This window comes from Cuculus canorus, chromosome 12 (genome assembly GCF_017976375.1).
Source record: "Cuculus canorus isolate bCucCan1 chromosome 12, bCucCan1.pri, whole genome shotgun sequence".
NCBI lineage: Eukaryota > Metazoa > Chordata > Aves > Cuculiformes > Cuculidae > Cuculus > Cuculus canorus.
In genome coordinates this window covers 17827163-17840799 of record NC_071412.1, presented here as the reverse complement: position 1 = coordinate 17840799, position 13637 = coordinate 17827163, and the positions used below count along the sequence as shown (strand labels likewise).

The window sequence follows — 13637 nt, the reverse complement described above, 5'->3', positions numbered from 1 at the left end:
AAGAAAAATCCTCCCTCTCCTCAAAAAGCTAAAGCCATGAAATGGCAGCCAGCCACGCTCCCTCTTTCTTTGCAAAGCGGCCCTCACTGGGACAGCTTCAGTCAGGGTCGCAGGGCACAGCGACCGTACAGGGATGGGTAATCCTCCTCCTGTGAGCCAGGGCACCCAGCTTGGCCCTTGGCTTCTCCCAAACCCCAACAGACCTTTTGCAACCGCAAGGTGATAAGAGAAGGCAGCAAGGGGCAAAGGAAAAGGTTAAAAAATAGATTTCCATTTTGTTTCAACTGCTCTAAAATAAAAGGTCCTGTAGCAACCATCACTGAACCAAAAACCATGCCCGTGTCTCGGGCTATGAAGCAGCTGAACAGCAGATGTATTTTTCATTATAAGTCTTTTTAATATTGCAGGTTCCTGCTGTAGACCTGCTTTCCCTGCTCTGGCTGATTGCCAGAGAGCCAGTTCTCCCCATTCCTCACCTGGCAGAGAGAGGCTTCGCTTCCCCAGCCCTGGACATCCCCTTCTGCACACTGTGTCCCTGCCTTGATATCCCCAGACGCATCTCCACGCCCCATCAGCATCCTCCCACATGCCCTCAGCACAGCTAGTGGTAGGTAGCAATAAAGCCCCAAGTCCAGCGCAACCACTCCAGACGGAGTGAGCGATGCCATCAGCCCAGCAAGCGAAGGTAAATAAGAAACAAATCATGTGGTGTTTAAAAAAATAAAGGTGAGAGTGCTTCCAACTTCATAAGCCCAACGGCTGGTGGTAAAGAGAACTCATTTCCCCCTAATGAGAGAAGACTACACTTCGTTAACTCAAACTTTCACATTAATCACCTTTTGCATTGCCTCTGTCTGCCTCATCACTGTCAGGCCACGATAATATATGAAGAACATTAATTTATCCCCCAACTACCCACTCGCTAAAGATACATGGTGCTGCAGAAATGGATTTACCCCGGCATCCGACTCCCAGCACAACAGAGTTAATTTAAACATGCCACAGAGCCAAACCCTTCCCTCTCCTATCACCTCCTTTTATCTTATTTGCAAGCCAGCAGGTAATGGGTTTGGTGATTAGAAACAACAAGCGGCTGCAGGCAGAACATCGCAGGATCAGGTGAAGGTTTCTCCTCTCCTACCTGCTCCCCTGTCACTGATGCCCAGCCAGAGCCGCTCCCCTTCGGTACCTCCCTGGGTGAAGACACCCAGTCCTGCCAGTCCCTGCTCACAGCTTGGGGGGCTCTGAAAAGCAGCACAGGAGCCACTAACATAGAATCATAGAATGGTTTGGGTTGGAAGAGACCTTAAAAATCACGCAGTTCCAACCTCCTGACACGGGCAGGGACACCTCCCACTGGATCAGGTTGCTCCAAGCCCCATCCAACCTGGCCTGGAACACCTCCAGGGATGGGGCAGCCACCACTGCTCTGGGCACCCTGGGCCAGGGCCTCCCCACCCTCACAGAAAAACATTTCTTCCTAAAATCTCATCTCAATCTTCTCTCTTTCAGCTGAAAACCATTCCCCCTCATCCTATCCCTGCACTCCCTGATCAAGAGCCCCTCCCCAGCTTTTCTGGAATCCCTTTCAGTACTGGAAGCTGCTCTAAGGTCCCCCCAGAGCCTTCTCTTCTCCAGGATGAACAATGCCAACTGCCTCAGCCTGTCCTCGTACAGAAGGTCCTCCAGCCCTCGGATCATCTTTGTGGCCTCCTCTGCACTCGCTCCATCAGCTCCATGTCCTTCCTGAGGACTCCAGAACTGAACGCAGGGCTCCATGTGGGGTCTCACCAGAGCAGAGGGGCAGAATCCCCTCCCTCTCCCTGCTGGTCCCACTGGTTGGGATGCAGCCCAGGACACAGTTGGCTTTCTGGGCTGCAAGCGCACGTCGCTGGCTGGAGGAGCACATTGACATGCAGGGACATCTCAGCGGCGTGGGTCTCGATGCGGGCAATAACCTCTCTCTGTCCCCCCCATGTTGGCTTTACCATTCTTCATGTTTCCCAAACACGCTGTATTTTATTGAAATCGTATGCAAAACGCTGCCTCTGCCTCCCACGCAGCTGTTGGTTTTGCAGTAAGGCTCTGTTAGAGATTTGCTCTTGCAAGGAGGGGAGGAGGGAGCGGCAGGAGGCTCTGCCAGGGGGTACCCGGCTGGATCCTGCCAGGTTTTTTTAAAAATTAAAGGAACTGTAATTAATTAATTCTTCATTAATTAACAGAGACTTCAACGTTGAGAGGTGCAGAATGCAGAGGAGAAGAAAAAAAAAAAAATAAAGGCAAGAATCCCTGATTGTTGGACAGGTTTCTTCTAGTCGAAAAGCTTTTTAAGAGATTAAAAACAATCACATCCAACCGAAGATGGAAGAAGGCATGGAGGAGCAGGAAGAGCTGGCTGGAGCCCGGCCAGGCAGTGCCACCACAGTGGGTGCTGTGGTGAGTGCAGTCTCCAGCCTACCTTCCCTTGGACCTCCACCCAGCCCGTCCAGCACAGCAGGGATGTCACCTGCCATCAAATGAGCAGCAATGGAGAAAGCCACTCGCCAAAGTCCCCAGGGCTTGCCGGCTCACTGGGAGAGGAAATATCAAACCTGTCTGGAAATCAAACAGCGGAGTCGGAACAGAGGAAAGAAAAGAAAGCAGTGACAGGAAAATGAAACCTAACCTGACACCCTTTGTAATTGAAAACATCCAACATGGAGAACCATCAGCCCCAGTGCCGGTTGCTCAGGGGACAACACAATATCGCATCACCCCTCAAGGATGCAGCAGTGTGCGATGGAAATCCAAAGCCAGTCCAACTCCAGAACAGGTTCCTGCGCCTCTGCTGGCTGTCAGAGAGGACCCAGGAGGATGATGACCACTGCGCTCTGGCTGCAGGTTTCTTGTGATGAGCTCCGAGGCGTGCAGATGCAGCGTGCGTCATTAAAAAGCCTGTTTGCTGGAGATGAAGACTGTGAAGGACATACGGCTCCTGCCGGGAGAAGCCATGCGGGCAGCCCCTGGGCTCTCCTGCCAGAGAGGTGAACGGCTCCCTGGGTAAAAAGAGCCCTACTGCTGGAAGAAATCTTCCCCGCAGGTACCAAAAAAAAGCCCTGATGGAGCCCAAACCTCATGTTTCATCTTTACGATGCTGTCCCCTCCGCCACCCAGACAGTGGCAATGAGCAAAGACCCAGGAACCCTCATGATTAGCTCAGAGCAACCACCAGCTACGCACAGATGAAAACCAGACAAACAAAACCTGAGGATGCAGTTTTCATGGCTCACTCGTACCTCATTTGAAAGCGTTATATTATCCTGAGCATTAATGGAAAGCACCTAAAATTAAAATGTTAAAATTGGAAACGGGATGCTGTTTCGCTGCTCATTGACGCAGTGATCTCTTGTGGATCTCCAGGCTGAAGCCCTACTTTAAAAATGCACGCGTCAGGCACTGTGGAAGCAGGACCTCTGGCAATTTGCACTTCCATCAATTCAAAATCCATACAGGATTCAGAAATCATAGGCAGCAGAAAGCATTTGCAGTGTGTCTGGAAAGGCCAAGGTACAAAGAAACAGAAAGTAAGGAAAGAGAGGACCGGGTGCAGGATGGATTCTTGCATCCCCATGGGCTCCACTGCCCCCATTCCAGTATGATCAGTTTGGGGCAGGTGCCTTCAGAGAGAGCAATGTGACATCCCTGGAGCACACAGGGCATAAACAGGGACCTCCCAAAAGCTTCCCATGCCTGTGAAGGAAAAAGATGGAAGCTTTTATAGTGGATTTTCCACCCTGACCCACCAGCAACACACAGGGTTTGCTGCCAGGCTGGACATAAGCATGAGGAGCTGGCTGCAAGGGAGGGGTTCCCAGCACCATCCCCAAGCATCCAACACTGCAGCGTGGGCGAGGATGGAGGACACACTGCAGGCACCCATGGGAGCTGGCGCCTCGTCCTCCCTACCCAGCTCCATCCCAGGCAAGACAGTGGAATTAAGTACAAGTTATAATTAAGACTGGATGTTTGAAGAGAAACATAATCTCCATTCCGTGGGATTCGCCGGCACAACAGTAATTAACGTCTCATTAACATTTGCCTAATTAAGCAGTTTATGAAAGTGGATGGATTTGCATACTGCTCCACTTCAGCTTCAGTACATCCAGCTACATCCAAGCACCAGAATTAACCCTTCCAGGACATTCCCACCCACCACCCCACCAATGCTTCCCAGCCTCTCCCCGTGAGGCCATGAGCTGCTGCAGCTACGCATCTCATAGCACCATAGAATTATTCGGTTGGAAAAGACCTTTGAGATCATTGAGGTCAACCATACCTGTCCACTATGGAACCAGATCCCTGAGCACCTCATCTCCCTGTGTTTTGAACACCAAGGATGGGGACTTCACCACCGCCCTGGGCAGCTTCTGCCGGTGCCCGAGAACCCTTTCTGTGAAGAAATTTTCCCTAATATCCAATCTAAACCTCCTCTGGCACAACTTGAGGCCATTTCCTCTTGTCCTCTCACTCGTTACCTGGGAGAAGAGACCAGCACCCACCCTGTTGCAACCTCCTTCCCAGGAGCTGCAGAAAGTGGTGAGGTCTCCCCTCAGCCTCCTCTTCTCCAGGTCAAACAGCCCCAGGTCCTTTGGTCGCTTCAAGAACCTCGATGTTCCAGACCCTCCCCCAGCTCCGTTTCCCTTCTCTGGATGCGCTTCAAACCCTCGATGTCTTTCTTGTACTGAGGTGCCCAAAACTGAACCCAGAATTCGAGGTGCAGTTTCACCAGCCCCGAGTACAGGGGTGATCCCTTCTCTGCCTTTCTGATGGTTGATCATGGATATCCATGGCTGATCCAAGCCAGGATACTTCTGGCCTTCTTGGCCACTGCTGGTTCATGTTCAGCTGGCTGTTGACCAACATCTCACTGTGAGGTGCTACCCAGACCCGGGTAAAACATGTCCTCTCCATCATCCCTTTTCCAGACAAACCCATCCGAAGACCTTTAAAACTTTCTCTGTTGGTCATCTATTTTTAAAGCCCTTAGCTGGTTGCAGTGCTTTCCCCTGGATTCTCAACAGTTTCATCAGAGGAGCAAAAAAGACTTGTAAGAGGTTCTGAAGACAGCGAGAAATGTCTACTAAAACATTTCATGCTATGCTCATTTCCAAATGTTCTTTAATGTTTAAAAACAATGACTTCAAGATTAAAGGGTTGCTCCAAATTCCAAACACCAGCTTAAAAGCAGAATGCAAAATGTCTCAGCACCTTCCAAAATAGTTCTGACATAAAGACCCTACTCCCTGTCCTCATCAGGAGGAAAGGAAAACCAGCAAGAGAAGTGACAACCCCCACCTGATGTCCCATCTCTCTCGGGGACAGCAGGGACCAGGACTACCTTTGCTGGGTGGATCTTGGAGGAGCAAGTGATACATAACAGCCCATCATTTAAGAAGCATCCCACATGCAGGCCCTTAGCGATAAGTCACTTGAAGTGCTGGACATAACATTTTCCGCCGTTAATACCGGCTTTCTCTTCTGGTATTGGATTAGTAAAGCCGCTGTGTCCATCATGTGCTTAAAAAGACTGTGTGCAAACTTGCCTCCCCCCCATCTCTTCACAGGGGAGGGGGGAGAACCAAGCTCTCTAGTTAGTGGTTAATGTTTGGAGTCAAGATGCAACTTTGCAGCAAATACAGTAGGAGAGAAAAATTCATGACACAGCCTTTCATTGAAAATCAATAAAGCCCAGACCTGCCTGTGATGTACACACTCAATTTACTCCCCGCTTGGTTTGCTGCATTTTCACCACCGGCCCTCGGAGATCAGTCCAGGTCCTTGCTGGAGGATGCAATGCTCCTACTCACCTCCTCTCTGGGTCATGGAACTGATGCCGCTAGAGCCACGTTGGCGTGGGATTGTCACCTCCTGTGCCCAACAGTGCCAGGCTGGTGGCCCTGTGCCCCTGGGCACAGCAAGCCATGCTCCCACGGCCGCGATCCAGCACCCACAGTGGCCGAACCCACAGTGCGGCTGTGGCAAAGGAAATGTCAAAGTTTACTTCCATCTCACAGCAGATTATTACAGCTATAGCAAAGAGCCACACAGGGAAACACTCCTGATTTGCACTTGAAACACCTCTGTCTTGAAAACACATCTTAATTTTCCCCTCACCTTAGCAGCCAGGAAACCCTCCTGGAAGCAGTGCTGGACCGATCCATCCTCCTAAGCTAAGCCAGGCTCCACCTGAGCCAGACCCACAGGACCCCCAACACTCCTCCCTAGCCTGCCCTTCCTCCCTCTTTGAGGGGGGCTTTGAGAACCCTGCAAAACACCCAAAATTGCTGCAGATTTAGACATCAAACCCCGCCTTTTACCTTTTTGTTCTCCCCCCCAGTCTCCCTGATAATCCAGAAAACGCTCCCAGAATGGGGGGCTGGCCCTGCACTTTGCCCATTCCCAGCTAACAGCGGACCCCAAAATGCCGAATTGGCTGCTCCCTTGTGATGCTGGAGTTGCATCCCTGGGGCAGGCATCCCTCCTGCAGCCAAACACGCATCCGAGCCAGGAGGGCAGCGCAGGGATGCAGGTACTGGAGCATCCCCGCACAGCACCTGCCTACAGCCCCCACAGCCCCTCCAGCTCTCCTTCTTTTGCCACCGTCCCCCAGAGCCACCACAGTGGGACCACAGAGTAGAGGCGAAGAGTCACCCCCGATGCCAACCCAGCCCCACAGCGGCTGCCCGTGGCCAGCCTGCGGCTGTGAGCAGAGCAGCCGAAGTGGGGGGATTTGAGGAGAGGTGGGTGCCCGGCTATGCCGGGGACTTTGCCTTCGCGCTGGGCTCTGCAGCACAGCCTGACCTACTTTCTCCAACGGCACAGCCATGCCAGCAGCAGCCGCGGCACAGGGTTTCTTCTCTCCTTTACCACGTACAGATGTCGTCTTATAAACGGGCAGCGAGATTGCAGCGGGGCTGGTCAGGACCCCCTCCTCGCAACCTTGCAGCACTGGCTGTCCCCTCCATCATCTCCAGCCAGGCTCACTGCCTTTGAATGGGTGCCCTCCTTTCCCTACCCTTCCCCAAAAAATTCATGGCACATCTCAGCCAAGAGGAGGATTTATTGATCGTCTTATCTATGTCTAATCCCAGCCGGAGATAAACGAAGCCGCCTAAATAAAATGCCTTCCTGCAAGGTCTCTGTGTCCAAAGCAGCTGGCTACTCGTGGGGTGTAAAGTGGGGCCCCAAACCCCTCTGTCCAAGGCCCCCTGACTCCCCCCTGCCCAGGGAGGAGCAGCCCATGATGGCAAAGGCATTGAAGCGAAGATTAACACGTTGTGCTGTGAACACCCAAAAGCTGGGGGCGGTGGTGGGGGAACAAACCAAACCCAAACCACTCCATCTAATGGATGGTAAGCAGTTTAAACGCCGCTTCTCTGCAGTTCAGGGAGCCCTAATTCCAGGCATGACCTGAATCTCTTTAGAGAAGGGGGAGTGGAGGGAGGGGAGGGGAGGGGTGGGCAGGCAAGGAGGAAGGGGAACCAGAAATGCTGGGGATGCTAATTTGTCCATATTCCCTCTCTGCAGAACAGCAACTGGGAGGAAAATCACCTGCTAAAAAGAAGAGACTCCCACTGAGCAGAGATCCGATGGTGCATGATGGCAGAAATCCCTATTACCTAGCCTGGACTGAAAAGAGTGGATGCAAGAGCAGGCAGGACCACGGACGCTGCTGGTTTTGCAAAATGAGCCTGGGTGAATCTGACCCAGCACCAGGCTGTCCCCTCAGCGCTGAGAAGCCAGCAAAGCACACTCCAGCCCACCACAACACGAGGCAGAAGGAGAGGAGATGCAAGTGAGCTCAGCCTAAAAGTGGTTCGGCCGTACTCAGGCACGGGTTAGCCTGCTGGGAAACGTAGGTTTGGGCTATAAAAACCACAGCTGAGATGCTGGGAGCATCCTAGAGTGGCGAGGAAGAGGTCGTGGTGGCTCTTCCCTCCGAGTGAGGGGTGCCAGGGTGGTGATGGGCTGCTGAGGATGACTCCAGCCATGCAGGACTGCGGCCAAGTGCCCTTCTCCCCTGGGATTTCCAAAGTAATGATCCATAAGACAGCACTGACTAAGAGTTACTGCTGGTTTTCCAAATGGAGATGGGATGTGGAGGAAGCGGGACTGAGGTTTCTGACCTGGCAGAAAGAGAGACACGGTTTGGCACTCACTGCACTGTAGTGAGGAGGGTGAATAATTACCATCCCCTGCACCCCGATGGTGAGTGACACCAAGCAGCATGCTCCTTCAGGTGCCCTGGAGACCACCCCAGGTGCCCAGGACCTGGGAGCAGACATCCCAGCTGCACTGGGATGGGAATGAGGCCACCAACCTGATGAACCCAACATCCCTATGAGCCCATTCCTGGACAAGGTGCATGCATGTGGCCAAGAGCCTTTCCTTAACTCAGCACTGCCCCAAATCCACTACAGCCAATGGAGAAACACCAGGCTACACTGGGCTTTGATTCCAAGCTGTTCCCACCCTGCTGCCCTCCTGGCAGCCCATGCCGTGGTGTCCCCACGGAGAATCACAAATCTGCCCTCAACCTCTCCTGGAACATCTCAGCTTTGCCAGACCCCACGCCAAGCACTGCAGAGCAAAGGGTTAATGGGCAGTGGGATACCTGATCACCCCTGTGGCCCCCAGTGGGACCCACTCAGGCAACCTTCGCTGCAGAAACTCCCGGCCCCAACTTTGGTAGAGCCTGGCAGGGTGCACAGAGACCTGTCAGGTCCTATCACCATTCACACAGTCCTTTATCCCTTCAAGACAGTAAAACAAAACAATTTAAAAAACATCAAATCAGACAAGTGGTTGAAAAACTGGAGATAAACAAAGGGGAGACGAGATGGAGGCAGCTAATGAGGTCCCCAGCCCCGGAGCGAGGTGTGAGCGGAGCACAGATGCCGTCATCCCACCTGTCGGGCGCAAGGAACACACAAGGGACCGCATTGCCTGGCACAGCCCCAGCACAGCGGGCAGCCACCCCCAGGGCAGCCCCCAGGAGCCTTCCTACAGCCGTGGGGCCGGGACCCCGGCAGCCCTTCGGCAGCATCCACATGGTCACGTTAGCAAAGGCTGGCAGGATGCCCTGGCCCCGTGTAAACCTGACAGCGCTTCAAGGGGCAAACTGGAGTCCCTCTCAGATTTATTTTTCTCCTCACTCTATAAAACACCCACGAGCTCAGCAATGTTCAGCTGGCAAGGAAGACAGAGCCTCCAGCTCAGCCCCTCAGAGACCCCCCGTTCACCCCACAGCTCAGCCATCTCCCACCACAAGGACTGAAAGAGGAAAAGAACCAAAAAACCTTGATTCTTACAGTTAAAATCAAGTGTGTCACTTTAGTAACAAATTGGCCTGCCTGACTGGCAGAAATAGCTCTGTTAAAACATATATATGTATCATTTTTTTTTGGTTGCCTTTCCCAAATGAGTCCAAGAATGGGAAGCTTTTCAAATTCCTGTGGACAGCGAATCTTTCTCCTCCCTTCCCTGCACCCAGCAAGGTAATTATCTGCCAGTAACCAGGCTGTGCGATGGCTGGTTACACCGCTAATTAGCAGGAACGAGCCAGTCCCCCAGGGCACCCTGGGTCCATCCCCATCCCTCTCTGCCTTGCTTCTCCTCCTCCTCCTCACCCCAGGGCACGCAGAAGATCATCTCGTGTCTAGTGCTGCAGCTGGAAAGCCTTGTGCTCCTCCTCAGATGCCAGAGCTGCAAACATCCCCCTGCCCAACCACGGGGTGAAGGACAGAGGACAGAAGAACCCCAGAAACTTATCCATTGCCAAGAAGCTGCTCTTTGTCATAAGTTTACCTGGGGGACCAGGACACAGTGGAGAGCACCGCTTCTGCCAGTACAAAGAGATGTACCAAGTTCACAACTTAGAGTCTACTTCAGCCTTTTCTGGGAGAGATGTTTAGGAAGCAGAGACTTCCCAAGAAGTCTTCTCCTTTCTTTTTGGGAAGAGGAAAGTTCTGAGCTTGGGGGCATTTTGCTCGCAGGAGCGGCAGGGCTGCTTTCCATGCCTGGGCTTCTCTCCTTGTCACTCCTCACAAGCTTCCCCATCATCTCCTCGCTGCCAGCTGCTGCCACCAGGCCAAATTAACGTTTAACTAAGCCACCCTCTTTGTTTGCAGAAGGGCACAGTGCGAGTTGCCCTGACACTAGGGTGAACGTCTGCCGAGCGGGAGAGAAGGCAGCCATGGGGGAGCGCTGGGAAGATGCCCCTCTTGCACGTGATGCGCCAGGAGGAGCATCCTCTGGTGCCTGTCCCCGCAGACGCACACTTTGCAAGATAGGAGGGAGCTGTCGGAGCCAAGACACCCTTATAAGGACAGCCTGGGGCTGCCAGGACATCAGGCAATCTTCTTCCTCACCAGCAGCAGGAAGAAGATCTCAATGGAGCATGCAGATGGATGCGTTCTCCATCCTTGGATCTCAGAGTGCAGACCAACTCCATAAGATGAGGAACTCAGAGGACAGCTCAGGCTCTCCAGATTTACAACCATTCCTTCCTAATGCTTCAGTGCAAGACCTTCGATGCCTCATGTCACCAGGAGCAGCGACCTTGGATATCAAAGGAGCAGCAACAGCAAGAACTGGGGCCATTCTCAGCACATCAGGCACCATGTTTGAGATCTTTAAGCCGGGTGATCCTCACAGGAAGACTCCCAACCTTCACAGCCTGAAGCTACTTATCCAAAGCTATACCTGGACTCGGAGATGAAGCTCCGGATCATTATTCCAGGGGGCTCCAAGACTTCACTGGAACCATACACACACAAAAAATAGAGGCCATCCTCCATCCCCCCCAGGGTTCCCATCTCTAGCTGTACATCCCACCATGCCACAGCGATTGCAGGGTAGGGCCGAAACGGTTCTCGGTCAGCCAGTGCAAGCCTTGGGCTTGTATGTTCCCAACACCAACTCCTGCACATTGCCTGCTTTGTTTAGCTCCTCTAGGAGACCTAGAAGGAGATAACGCTCACCCTGCACACCAGAGCTGCCCTCAGCATTATAGCCCCACAGAAAGAAGCTGCTGGTCTCCTCCTTTCATTAACGGGTGGGATCCCAGGCAGCCCCCGGGAGCATTCAAGGTGGTACGAGCATAGGGTTCACTCTCGTCTCCCATCATCATAAGGAAGACACCTCTGCCCTCCCACTATCCCCCCTCTTCCTGCAAGGCTCTGGGGCCCCCATATGTAGGGAGATGCTCGGAGGCTACACCACTCCAGCTCGATGGGAAGAACAAGCACTCACCCGGACACCGTTCCTGGATATCTCAAGCTCCTCTTCCCATTTCCCCCACTCAACCAAGAGCAAGACCACAAGACAAGCCGGTGACCACTGCTCCATGCTCACCTGTGCTCTGCCTCTCCGGAGAGCGGCTTGAAGCTGCTCAGCCTTTGCAACAAACTCCCCTCCGCAGCAAGACATCAGCCTGTGGGTGCTGCTCGCCCCTTCCACGCACTGGCTGCTCTGCCTGCCTTTGGGATTTTTTTCCTTCTTTCCCCCCCCCACCCCGGAGCGTTTTGAATGTGCAGATGCCCCAGCTTCTTAAAATTCAGCCTGGGGGCGTGGGAAGTGTTTTGGAACATGCCCAAGCTGTCTGCTCCGTGCGTGCACGCTGCTAAAAACGATCCACCTACAGCCCCCATCTCCTGCACCGCTTGTCAGCGCCGCCGTGCCTTTCCAAAGATAAGCAAGCTTACACACGCAGCTGGGGATCAAAGCACCCAGAGCAATCCCATAAGGGCCAGGGAGAGAAATTTGTCTACTCAGAGCCACCAGGTAGACTTTTATGTAGCAGCAGTGGGTGCGCACGGTGCCAATGGACAGCATTGGGATCGATGCCCTTGAGCCAGTGCTGCCTCTGCATCAGAGCAAGGAGAGAGCATCACCGCTGCACCAGTAGCAAACAGATGCAGAAAAAAACAATTTACTTGCTATCTAAAGATGCAGCAGCGGGACCAGGAGGGGAACGCAGCCCTGCTCAATATAACGGGGGTATCACAGCCAACAAACATGTTTAGGATATGCAGCTCAGCAGCTCTGCCCGACAGCTGAGCATCCACGCGGTAGCACGGTCCAAGGGAGCATAACACGTCTCCTCCCAAGCAATTCCCAAGTGTTTTACCAACAAATAAACGAGCTACAGGGATTTAATGACTTAACCTGTAAAATAGCACTGAGGAAGACTAACCTGTCGAAGACACTAGCAAACAGCTCTCAATAGAGCACCCAACCAAGGAAACAAAACTACACCAGTTTAGACCAGTTCAGAATATGGCCCCAGCAGCTACCATGTAAAAAAAAAAAGAAGGGAAATATAAAGCACCCAGGCTTAGATGTGGTCAGGAGATCCAGGCTGAGTCTTCCTGCCACATGCAGGACGTTATGATGAAGGTCCAGGTCCCTGAGGGATGAGAACAGCAGGACCATCTCCAGCACAATAACCCAGCTCCAGGTTCACAACACAAGCTGTTCAAAATCAGTGACAAGGTTGCTTTTCCCTTTGCTTTTAAATACCTCCGGCAATCTGGCCTTCAAGTGCTCATCAATCCATTCAGAGTAGTGTCATCCCCTCCGCTCCAGCACCACTTCTCTACAAATCTGAGTGAAATTGATATTTTCCTATCTGAAACATGAAATTTCAAACACACAGAACATTGGATTTGAAAGCTGACTTTTGTTGGGAAGGTGCCTGTCTCTTTGTTCACAAAAGGGCTCATTTTTCCTGGAAAAAGGCCCAGATTTTGAGTGAAAGATCAATAACATGCAGAAAACAGATCCTTTTATTTAATTTTGCTACTATACCAAAAAGAATAGAAAGAATCCAATGCAGAGACTGAATGACTTCAAAATATTTTGGATTTGTTTACCCCAGTGCAATGCTGAAGCATTTATTCAAAGGAGCTCAGTGGGAAGAATGCAGCCTCTGGGACTCCCTTAGAGCATCCTCCTATCACCCACCGGTACCCCACCAGGGACAGCATCCCTGGCACCACTCCAGCCCAACTCCAGCCCATTTTGTAGGGAATTATTAGACATTTGACCACCACCTCCTCTTCCCTACTCTGGATGCAGGCCAAGGAGCATCCCTACCAACACACTTGAGGATGACCCCTACTTATGCTAATTACAGGGAAAGGGGAATCAAACTGCTCAACATGATCGAGCAATGTGCTCTTGCAGACCAGAAAGCCAAGGGTATCCTGGGCTACATCCAAAGCAGTGGGACCAGCAGCGAGAGGGAGCAGATTCTGCCCCTCTGCTCCACTACAATAAGACCCCACATGAAGCCCTGCGTTCAGTTCTGGAGTCCTCAGCACAGGAAGGACGTGGAGCTGTTGGAGCGAGTCCACAAGAGACCCCAAAGATGATCTGAGGGCTGGAGAACCTCCCACCCAAGGACAGGCTGAGAGCTGCGATTGTTCAGCCTGGAGAAGAGAAGGCTCTGGGGAGACCTTAGAGCAGCTTCAAGTACCGAAAGGGGCTCCAGGAACCCTGGGGAGGGGCTCTGGATCAGGGAGTGCAGGGATAGGACAGGGGGGAACAGTTTTCTGTTGAAAGAGAGGAGATTGAGATGAGATCTTGGGGAGAAA

At 52.5% G+C, this 13637-nt stretch overlaps 1 protein-coding gene across 3 annotated transcripts in view; it reads right to left on the bottom strand.

Moving 5' to 3' along the window:
• LINGO1 (leucine rich repeat and Ig domain containing 1) overlaps window positions 1-13637 on the bottom strand; it is a 168034-nt gene that overhangs the window by 128794 nt on the left and 25603 nt on the right. The window contains exon 1 of one of the 3 annotated variants that reach the window (XM_054077690.1): window positions 11395-11482. The exons of the other annotated variants lie outside the window; for them this stretch is intronic. The gene's annotated coding sequence lies outside the window, so the exon portion shown is untranslated. Of the gene's footprint in view, window positions 1-11394; window positions 11483-13637 lie in introns of those variants that run through there. 3 annotated transcript variants of the gene reach the window in all.